This window comes from Plectropomus leopardus, chromosome 22 (assembly GCF_026936395.1).
Source record: "Plectropomus leopardus strain MGB_pleo_1.0 chromosome 22, ASM2693639v1, whole genome shotgun sequence".
In the NCBI taxonomy this organism is placed as follows: domain Eukaryota; kingdom Metazoa; phylum Chordata; class Actinopteri; order Perciformes; family Serranidae; genus Plectropomus; species Plectropomus leopardus.
This window is the reverse complement of record NC_142197.1, coordinates 27,072,629-27,082,542: the sequence shown is the minus strand read 5'-3', so window position 1 is coordinate 27,082,542 and position 9,914 is coordinate 27,072,629. Positions and strand designations below refer to the sequence as shown.

Genomic DNA, 9,914 nt, shown 5'->3' with positions numbered 1-9,914 from the left:
TGGTTTGCTCTGATCTGGTGCAAGTAGGACAGCCCAGTTAGTGGAACTACTTTCCCGTTAGGTATCAGAACGACGTCCATGCGTGGACTCGTTGTTTGTTATTTTAGTTTGTTATTTTTGTGCATTAGTATGGCCACAGCAGTTTTGCTATGGGTACACCTCCGTGACTGTCTAGGTAGGTCACCATTTTAATAGTTGCCTGGCCGAGTCATTGGGCTTTGTGTTTAAATCTCCCACCAGCGCTTTTGCATGAAGACTAGGGTTGAGATAGACAGCTAGTTTCCTGGTCAGGCAGGTAGCTAGGGGAGAGGATGTTCCACATTGTGGCTGTCGCACTAGGTTATTTATTTATTTATTTTTGTAGTGTGGTTGTGGCAGGTTAACTTATTAGATTTCTTCAGATTCATGGCAGGGAAACTTTAAGTGTTGATTTAGTTGGTCTGTGTGGTTCAGTAATTGTTCAATAATGTCTGTAGAGGATTTTTTGCAGCGTCCCAGTGAGGCCCTGCACTAAAGACCAGCTGATGACAGTGGCAGAGCATTTTGAAATTGAAATCCTCAGTCAGTGGCGTAAAGATCGCATGTTGTGTGAGATAAAAGAGGGTTTGGTTCAGCTGGGGGTTTTGTCAGCTGCAGTTAAAGGTGGTGACTCTCAGAGTGCAGGTTCTCCTCCAGTCAGTCTTACTGTGCAGCCAGGGAGGTTTGTGAGGCCTGTAGCTGGGGCTGGGGTGCCTTTGACTTTTGAGCAACAAAAAGAGTTGTTAACTTTGCAGCATTCATTAGAGTTGGAGAGGTTAAAATGTAATCTGAGGCTGCGTGAGGCTGAGCTAGAGCAGGAGAAGGAGCGTCAAAATCTAGAGCGTTACAAGCTGGAGTTGGTTAAGGAGGGGAGGAGATGGATCCAGATGACTGTGTGATGCAAGGCCGGCTCAAGAACTCAGAGTCATTGTGCAACTTGGATAAGTTGCTTGAACATCTGTCTGAGGTGCAACAGCAAGAGTTGTCTAGCCTTATTTTGTCTTTCCCCTCCCTGTTCTCAGACACGCCCACACAAACTCATCTTATTGAGCATGACATCGAAGTGGGTGACGCTGAGCCAATTCGCCAGCGGTTCTACCGGGTTTCGCAAGAGAAACGCATGCAGTTGGAGTCAGAGGTGAAGTACATGCTAGCGCATGACATTGCACAGCCCTCCAGTTCTAGCTGGGCCTCTCCCTGTGTGTTAGTTGGTAAGCCCGATCAAACCTTCAGACCCTGTACAGATTTTCACAAAATTAATAATATCACTAAGCCAGATTCCTTTCCACTGCCTCGTATGGAGGATTGTGTGGACCAGGTGGGCGCAGCGAGGTTTGTGAGTAAATTTGATCTTTTAAAGGGTTATTGGCAAGTCCCATTGTCTAAGAGAGCACAAGAAATTGCTGCATTTATCACTCCCTCAGGTCTTTATTCCTACATGGTTATGCCATTTGGGCTGCGTAATGCACCAGCAACGTTTCAACGCTTGATGAATAAAGTCGTAGCGGGGTTGGAAGGATGTGCAGTATATTTGGATGATGTAGTAATTTACAGTGACACATGGAAGGAGCATTTAGACCGCACCCGTGCTTTGTTTGACCGGCTGGCTTGGGCAAATTTGACCGTAAATCTGGCCAAGTGCGAATTTGCCAGAGGTACAGTGACGTATTTGGGGAAAGTGGTTGGACAGGGTCAGGTCCGTCCTGTGAGAGCCAAGGTTCTGGCCATTGATGGGTTTCCGACGCCGTCTACCAAGAAGGAGCTAATGCGTTTTTTAGGCATGGTAGGGTACTACAGGGGATTCTGTAAGAACTTCTCCACAGTAGTAGCTCCTTTAACCAACCTGTTAAGTTCCAAGGTGAAGTTTGAGTGGACTCCTCAATGTCAACGTGCATTTGAAAATGTAAAAGGTCTAATTACTTCTGCTCCTGTCTTGGCAGCTCCTCGGCTCAACGAACCCTTCCAGCTGCAAGTAGATGCCAGCAATGTGGGTGCTGGGGCCACACTTCTGCAGTCTGGTCCAGATGGTGTGGACCACCCAGTTAGCTTCTTTTCTAGGAAATTTAATTCTCATCAACTAAATTATTCTGTGGTGGAGAAGGAGGCTCTGGCCCTCATTTGGGCTTTGCAGCATTTTGAGGTTTACGTGGGTGGTGGAGGTAGACCTTTGACTGTGTATACTGACCACAATCCACTGACCTTCCTCCATTCCTTGCAGAACCCAAACCAGCGGTTGATGAGATGGTGCCTGTTCCTCCAGCCTTTCAACCTAGACATTCGTCATTTGAAGGGGTCGGCAAATGTCGTCGCTGATGCTTTGTCCCGCGCGGTATCTCCATAGTGCGCTTTCCTTGACAGTCCGTTTGTGTTTATGCTGTGCCTTGTACTTTCGGGCACCACAGTCGAGTGTAGCTGGCGGGGTGTTGGGTAAGGTGGTGATAGTATGTCAATATTCTATATGTATTTTGTATCACATCTGGATGTGAGGAACCCCTTGGGCCCTCATTCTTATGGGAGGGGGTGTGACGGCCTCACTAATCTGTGCCTCTCTCCTCAGCTTCTTCCTTTGCTGCAGCCCCAGAGTAGTTGGGCCGTCTAAATGGCTGGCCACACCTATAGGCGGGGCCTACCTCTATAAAAGGGCTGCTGGAGTCACTCTTTTCTCTCTCTGGTGGTTGAGCAGCTGACGCCACATGGCCGACATGGTTTAGTTAGTTTGGTTTGTTCTGTTTGTTGCGCACACACACACACACACACACACACACACCTCATTCCACCTCACACACTGATCTACGGATATGCACCTTATTTTCCTTTTAATTATATTCAGTTAAATAAACATCTCCTTATTCCCTGGCAAACTTTGTGTGGACTCTCTCTTTGTTGCAAACCAGTGAGCCAGGTTTGTAACACATACCTTTGAAAAACTTAAGAAATAAAAGCCGATACAGAAGGGTAGTGAAAACACGCAATTAAAAATTTAATCATTGTAGGTTGTATTTTCTTACAACAAAAACTGAAGCATCATACAAAGCAAAAGACAAATCAGTCTGGACCTCTGTCCTGTAAACTGTAATCATCATCATCTTCCCCACAGTCAGTGCGATGGTTGTGCCTGCAGCCCATCAGTTAATGCACTGTAGTTCGGTTCATTGTTGGACACACCTAATCTCTAACAATCAGCAAGATTTCAATTTGCCTGCTTGTAATTTAATGTCATTTTGCAGTTCAATAATTTCCCTGTCCACACCGTTTGGCCTCCTGAAACTTATCAGCTACTGCCTCAGTGTCAGTGGTCATCAGCAACCCATTCATTACTATGGAGTTAGATCTGTCTCATAATGAATAAATGCACACAGAAGGATTCACAAGTGTATATTAGGATTTATATCTAAATGTCTCTCAACACACAAATATTTCTCATTCTATATATGTAAAAATAACACATATAAATTGATGAATTTCACCAAAATATTTCTGATGCACACACAAATATTACTTGTTTAAAATATATATGATGAAAATCCACAAATATCTCTATTTAACTCATTGAGTGCCAGCCCTATTATATGATGGAAAGGGGCTTGTGCCAGCCTTTCTGGCCATTTTGAGCCATCTTTCAAGACCCACAGAATATTTTGCACAAAGACTCTGGAAACACCGAATAGCTCAATAAAAGAAGAAACTCTCTTTTCCGTCATGGAAAAAAACGTTTGGTGCACCTTGTTCCATTCTTGATTTATCTGAAGTTGAATAGAGGCTAGTTTCATCAAAAAGACCACTTTTTTTCTAGAAAGCTGAGAAAAATGCATTTTTGTGAAAGGGAGTCTGTCAAGCAAAACAGTGATTTGAATGTTATAATTTTGCCTTCAATGACATAAAAGACATCTGAAAATTGTATTACAAATGTTATTTTATTGTAAAATAAATGTGCAAAGTACAGCACAGTGCAACAAATAATGGTCCAGAGAGAGAAAACCCACAAAAAAGAACCGGAGTCCTATTCCATAATTCTTACCTGCAGTATTCGGGCAACTGGGCCTGCTTTAAACACTCTAATCTTTTCAAAGTAAATGCCCGCGGGACATTCAGCCAAGAGCATGGGGGAGGGGGCCCGAGATCCATGAGAGTTTCTTTCAGCATCCGCTGGCGAAACTGGCCACTTGACCCTCTGCGTTTTTTGGGGGGGCATTTTATGCCGTTATTGAATTGATGTAGCTTCATTGCTGTAGCTTCGAATCGCCTCCGTACAGATCACTCTGCTCTCTGATACCGGCTACTCCACTTCATGCTTTGATCTACCGTCTTTAGTACTACAACTACGAATCCCAGCAGCCCCAAAATTACACATAGGGAGCATGAGAGTGCCCCCTTGTGCCAGCCACCAAAAACACACTTTGACGTATATATATGTCAATGGCACTCAAGCGTTGGCACTCAATGAGTTAAAAGAATTTGCAATTTTCATCTAAATCATATATGTATGTTGTGTTATTCACAAATTGTTGAATCTGCATTTACAAACATTGCGATTCTTGAACTTCACTGCATTTGTGTGTGAATCTTTTTGAGACTTTCTAGCTGTGTCTCAATCCACAAATGCATTTTTTTCAGCAGGGAAGAATCTGTAGCCTTCCTCCTTTCAGCCAATCACAAGAACGTACCCCACGTGGGGTTGGGTTGTCCTTTTCAGCCAATCATATGAATGCGTCTATACTATACATGCCTACCAGAGCGACAGACAGGTTGCTGTTCAATGTGAACATGGCGTCTGGTGGTGATGATGCGTGAAGTGTAAGTGAAACATTATTCAGGTTTACTTAGTTTTCCTAAGTTGTGAGGTTTGCTCAGATAATTAGAGAATTGTATGAAATGTGCCTGTAGTTACGCGGTTTAACTGTGTATCTAGTGTCATAAGCTACCAAGCTATAGCATCATCACCACTGGACTGTCGCATAGATGTATTATAGTGAAATCTGGATACAGCCGTGGGAACGGGGCCTCGTTCATTCCTATGAGAGCTGCTCAGTGGCGCATGAAGCAGAGAAAACTCTTTTTCCAGGTTTAGAAAAGTGTAAAATACCCGCATCTACTGGCCCATAGAGCATGTGTAGAAGTGATTAATGACAGTAGGGCTGAATGCGGCCAAGTGCGGCCGAGTGTACCCGAGCATTGGCTCCAACTCACTGGCTCGCTCACACAAGTTACCTGAGTGCTCGAAGTGAACAGCGCTCGTTCACGAGCATTCCTCTCGTAGTAACTTAGCTTATTAGCAACAGCAGCTAAACGGTGGTATAACAACAGTGGTGCTGTCAGTTTTAATATTTAAGTGATAATCAGATAATGGTGTATTTATCTCTCTCTCTACACACACACACAAACACACACATACACAAATATACTTAAAACTTATCAGGGAATCATATTGTAATCACAACCAGAAAAATTAAATTAACAGACTCAAAATGTGTTGTGCCCACAAATATATAAAAGGTGGTGCCTTGTAATATTGCCCCGTGTATTATTACACAGCTCAACTTTAAGTAAATACTACGTTCAGTACCGTTTAATAACTAGTCACTAGTCACTAGTGCTCCGTGCTGATGACCGGTAGTTTGAATACAGACTGCAGACTGTACGGTCTCTGGTACACATACGGAAAGACGTCCATATTACAGGCTTTACAGCCAACAGCATATGGATGTGTTGTCAAATAGTAAAAATGATTAATTATGATTCAAAAATATCCATTACTACTGCCGGCACGAAGCCTGTGTTGTGCCAGGGACTCCAAGAGTTACATGCGCATTCATGCAGTAGTCCCGCGGGTCCTATGTGCGTTTTATGTCTTTAGGACTTAATGTTTTTAATAATGGCTATTTAAAAATGCACTCTGAAAAGTCAACATGTCTCAAAAAAATATCCAGTGATTTAAGGAGGTCTATTTCCCAATGTTAAGCATATGGGGAAAAGTCTTTCTGGGCCAGTGAGCGCCACGTGATGCTGTAGTTCCACATTTGGCCACTATGTAAATTTTAAAGTTCCTGGGGGCCTGCTGGAAGGAATGCATAGTGCTGTGCGGACGCGTTCATATGATTGGCTGAAAAGTACATCCCACCCCCACGTGGGGTACATTCTTGTGATTGGCTGAAAGGAGGGAGACATCTGATTGGCTACAGATTCTTCCATGTAGGAAAAAAATGCATTTTTTGTTCTCCATATGTGACCTCACTGTCTAGTGTGGTTACAGGTAAACGGAACACCACATGGTCAGAGGTGATACTGGCAACCACACTCTAAGCAAAACATGGATGTTTGCATTACCTAAGTCTTTGGGGGCGAAACTACTTAATATGTGCATTTTTTGCAATAAAAACAGAGTTTCATTGCAGTAATTTTATAGTAAGGGGATTTGGATTCACTATAGTGTGTGACGCTTCATTCAAATAACCAAGCTATTTAAAATGCACTATGTCTGTGTTAAACTGAATTAAATTTTGTCCTAGCACCTCTTCCGTACTTTTCCGCACATGCTCAGTGCACCGACGTCAATTTACTGTGCTCAAAAACGTGCTCCTGAATGCCTGGCCTCATTTGTTATCACCCTACGATTTCATGGTAAATACATGGATTATTATGTGATATGAATCATATGTCAGATGATCTGTATTTTTGTATTTTTTACGATCGGTCATGTACTTAGATGTTAAGTTTAAACAGCAGTTTTTATCTCACTTAAGTCACACTGTTTAATGATGTTTTCCTGCTTATTTATGTCATGAACGTGTTACAGTCTGTCTTAAAAGAAGCAAAATGACAAGCTTTATCTATATCATTTAAAGGGTTTGGTAATTTATGGTTTTAGTTTACTTTGGTTAGTAGTGTAAAAGAGACTTGCGGGGGCGCCAGCAGGCTCAGCTGACATTACTGCAATGAGGTGGGCTCATTTTTATGTGAATAATGAAGACTTTCAAAATGAATTTCAGGTTTCCAAGTTGTGTGAGGGAGAAGGTCAGTGTGCTGAATATATGGATGCAAAGCCAATGGCTCAACAGTAATGGTAAGTCTTTAAAATAGAAAATTAATTGTGGTTTATTTAAGATATGTGAAGGGGATAGCTTGGATTGTTTATAAGTGGGGTTGTACTTATTCATAGCCAGTATATTACCTATTATAATTTTTTTAGAAATGAACTCTTTCCCTGCCATTGACGTGGTATTCCCTCAGTTGGTGTTTTCACTGTTTTTGTGTGGGGGGCACTTTTACAGATGTTGTGCAATAAAACATTTCCTCATCCAAAAACAAATGAACAAGATTATGTAAGGTCCCCAGGGTGATGGGGGGCGAGGACTATTAACATGCCGACTTTAACGCTATTTAGCAGCTTTTTAGACCCTCTCGATTTTTTTTCAGATCACCGGTGAACAAGGAGGACATATATTGTGTTTTATGACCATGCGTGCTGCCCGTAGTAACTGTGGAACAGCGCTCTAAGCGGCCGTCAGACCAGCGTCTCCCCCCTCCCTCCTGCTGATGTGTGTGTGCCGTGTGTGTGGCAGGTGGACGAGAGGACAAAGTGCTCGCCGTGTGAATTTAGGTGCAGTGAGTTTCCAGCTCAGTTATGCTGAAAGAATGAACTGATATCTGATGTTTGACTCCTTTCAACAACAAGCAGAACAACATGGAAATATGCAGAGATCACAACAAAGCCGTTACTTAGGGACAGTTCTGTAGCTGTTGATGTTGTCCTGACATTTTGGGGAATGTTTCACTCATAATTCCACTTAACCTCAAGAAGAACAATGTTTTTGTGTCTTTGTACAAGATAACAAAAGAAAATAAAATGATGAAAAAAATGAAACATGAAATTGGTTTGGCGCTTGAAAGTGGCTTTCTTTTACAAAAAAGCAACTCTCAGCTTTTGGTCCAAAATGTCGCTTTTTTGATGAAAATGCACAAATTCAGTGGTTGATACAAAAAAGGAAAGGACCGAAAGAAACTAGGATAAAATGTTTCTTTATGTATGAAAGCAGGTGATCTTTTCTTTTTTTTAATGTGTAGCAACTTAATAATAATTCTCTGGCAGGGAAAGTGTTAATGACTATACAACCCCAGTATAAAAAATATTAAATATCTCTTTTACAACATAACAACTACAAATGCATAACAATAGCTGTAACGTGGAACTAGTTTTAAGTTATCATTGAAACGTCTTTATTTTTCTGCAGGTTGAATGTGGAGATGAAAGGAATGTGCTGACAATGTATCAACAAGGTACCAGTTACTAAAACACTATAAATTAAATCAGTGCCATTTTGGTCAGAGACTCTCATTTCCATGCACATACTATGACTGCCCATGTTTATTCAAAACTTGGAATGCTGTTTTTTTTTTTTTTTTTGTCGGACTGACATGCTGACGTACTGCGGTAAGCGTGATACCTCACTACCGGTGTATCTCTGTCTGTGCCTCTAGTAGCGTCTCTGTGCTGCTCCTACGAACAATTCCTGGCTAATCCTCTAACTTGCTCCTTACTTCGGCTGCTTACTTGTCTGTGCTTGAAACTCACTTAAGTTTTACACAAACACTCACTGCTGTCTTCTCCTCTCAGCAGTTTTTCCTATGTAATCACTCACTGTTATCTTGTTAGCTACTTTAGCTTTAGCTCTGGTTAGCGATGGCTTCGCTCCTGCTCCTCTCCCTCTTCTGCTGCTCTCTCCTGCTCAGTGTGTCAGATGTTTAGTTACTCCTCTGCCTCGTTTAGTGACAGTGGTACTTATAACAAGTGTAGTTTATTTGCTGTGCTGGAGGCGAGGCTTAGCGATCTGGAAGCACGGCTCCGCACCATGGAAAATCCCTCTTTAGCTGCGATAGTTAACAAGCCCCATTTAGCCGGTGTGGACTGACATAGCATAGCCTCTGCTAGCCGTAACCCAGCAACTCCCGTGGAGCCAGGAGGCTGGGTGACTTACCGAGCGAAGCATAGTAAGCCGAAGCCCACAGTACACCTCCCCCTCTTCACGTTTCGAATAAGTACTCCCCGTTCAGCGACACACTGGCTGAGGACACAACCCTGTTCATTGGTAGCTCTGTTTTGCGAAACGTGACGTTAGTGGCACCAGCGGCCATAGTCAAATGCATCCCTGGAGCCAAAGCGGGCAATGTTGAGTCAAATCTAAAGCTGCTGGCTAAGGCTAAACATAAATACAATAACATTGTTATTCATGTCGGCAACAATGACACCCAGTTACGCCAATCGGAGGTCACTAAAATTAACATAGAGTCGGTGTGTTAGTATGCAAAGACGATGTCTCTGGACCCCTCCCCAGTGTGACTAGTGATGACATGTTTAGCCACATGTCATCTCTCAACCGCTGGTTGTCGAGGGGGTGTCCAGCAAATGATGTGGGCTTTGTTAATAACTGGCACTCTTTTTGGGGGAAACCTGGTCTTATCTGGAGGGACGGCTTCCATCCCACTTTGGATGGAGCTTCTCTTCTCTCTAGGAATCTGGCTGAGTTTATGGCTGGCTGAGAAGCCCAAAGCCATGACATCCCAGAGTTGGGACCAGGGTGCAGAGTCGCAGTCTTACACGCTTCTCTGAGCTTCCTCTAGCACAGTCGCACACCCACAATGTAAATGTTATGTATATGTTATGTAATGTATAATGTAATGTAAAAACGGTGTCTGTCCCCCGACCACTTCATTTGTTTAAATCTAAAATAAATAATACATCTCCTGTCAAACAGCATCATAACAGGAGAATTAAATGCAGACTCTTAAACATTAGATCCCTATCAACCAAAGCTCTTTTAGTCACTGATTTAATACTGGATAATCATATTGATTTAATATGCCTCACTGAGACCTGGCTTTGTCCTGAAGAGTACGTTAGC

The 9,914-nt window shown here is 42.7% G+C and overlaps 1 pseudogene; it reads left to right on the top strand.

Annotated features, from left to right (window-relative positions):
- The first annotated feature begins 895 nt into the window (after positions 1-895).
- LOC148185954 (uncharacterized) lies at positions 896-9,313 on the top strand (annotated as a pseudogene).
- The last annotated feature ends 601 nt before the right edge of the window (positions 9,314-9,914 follow it).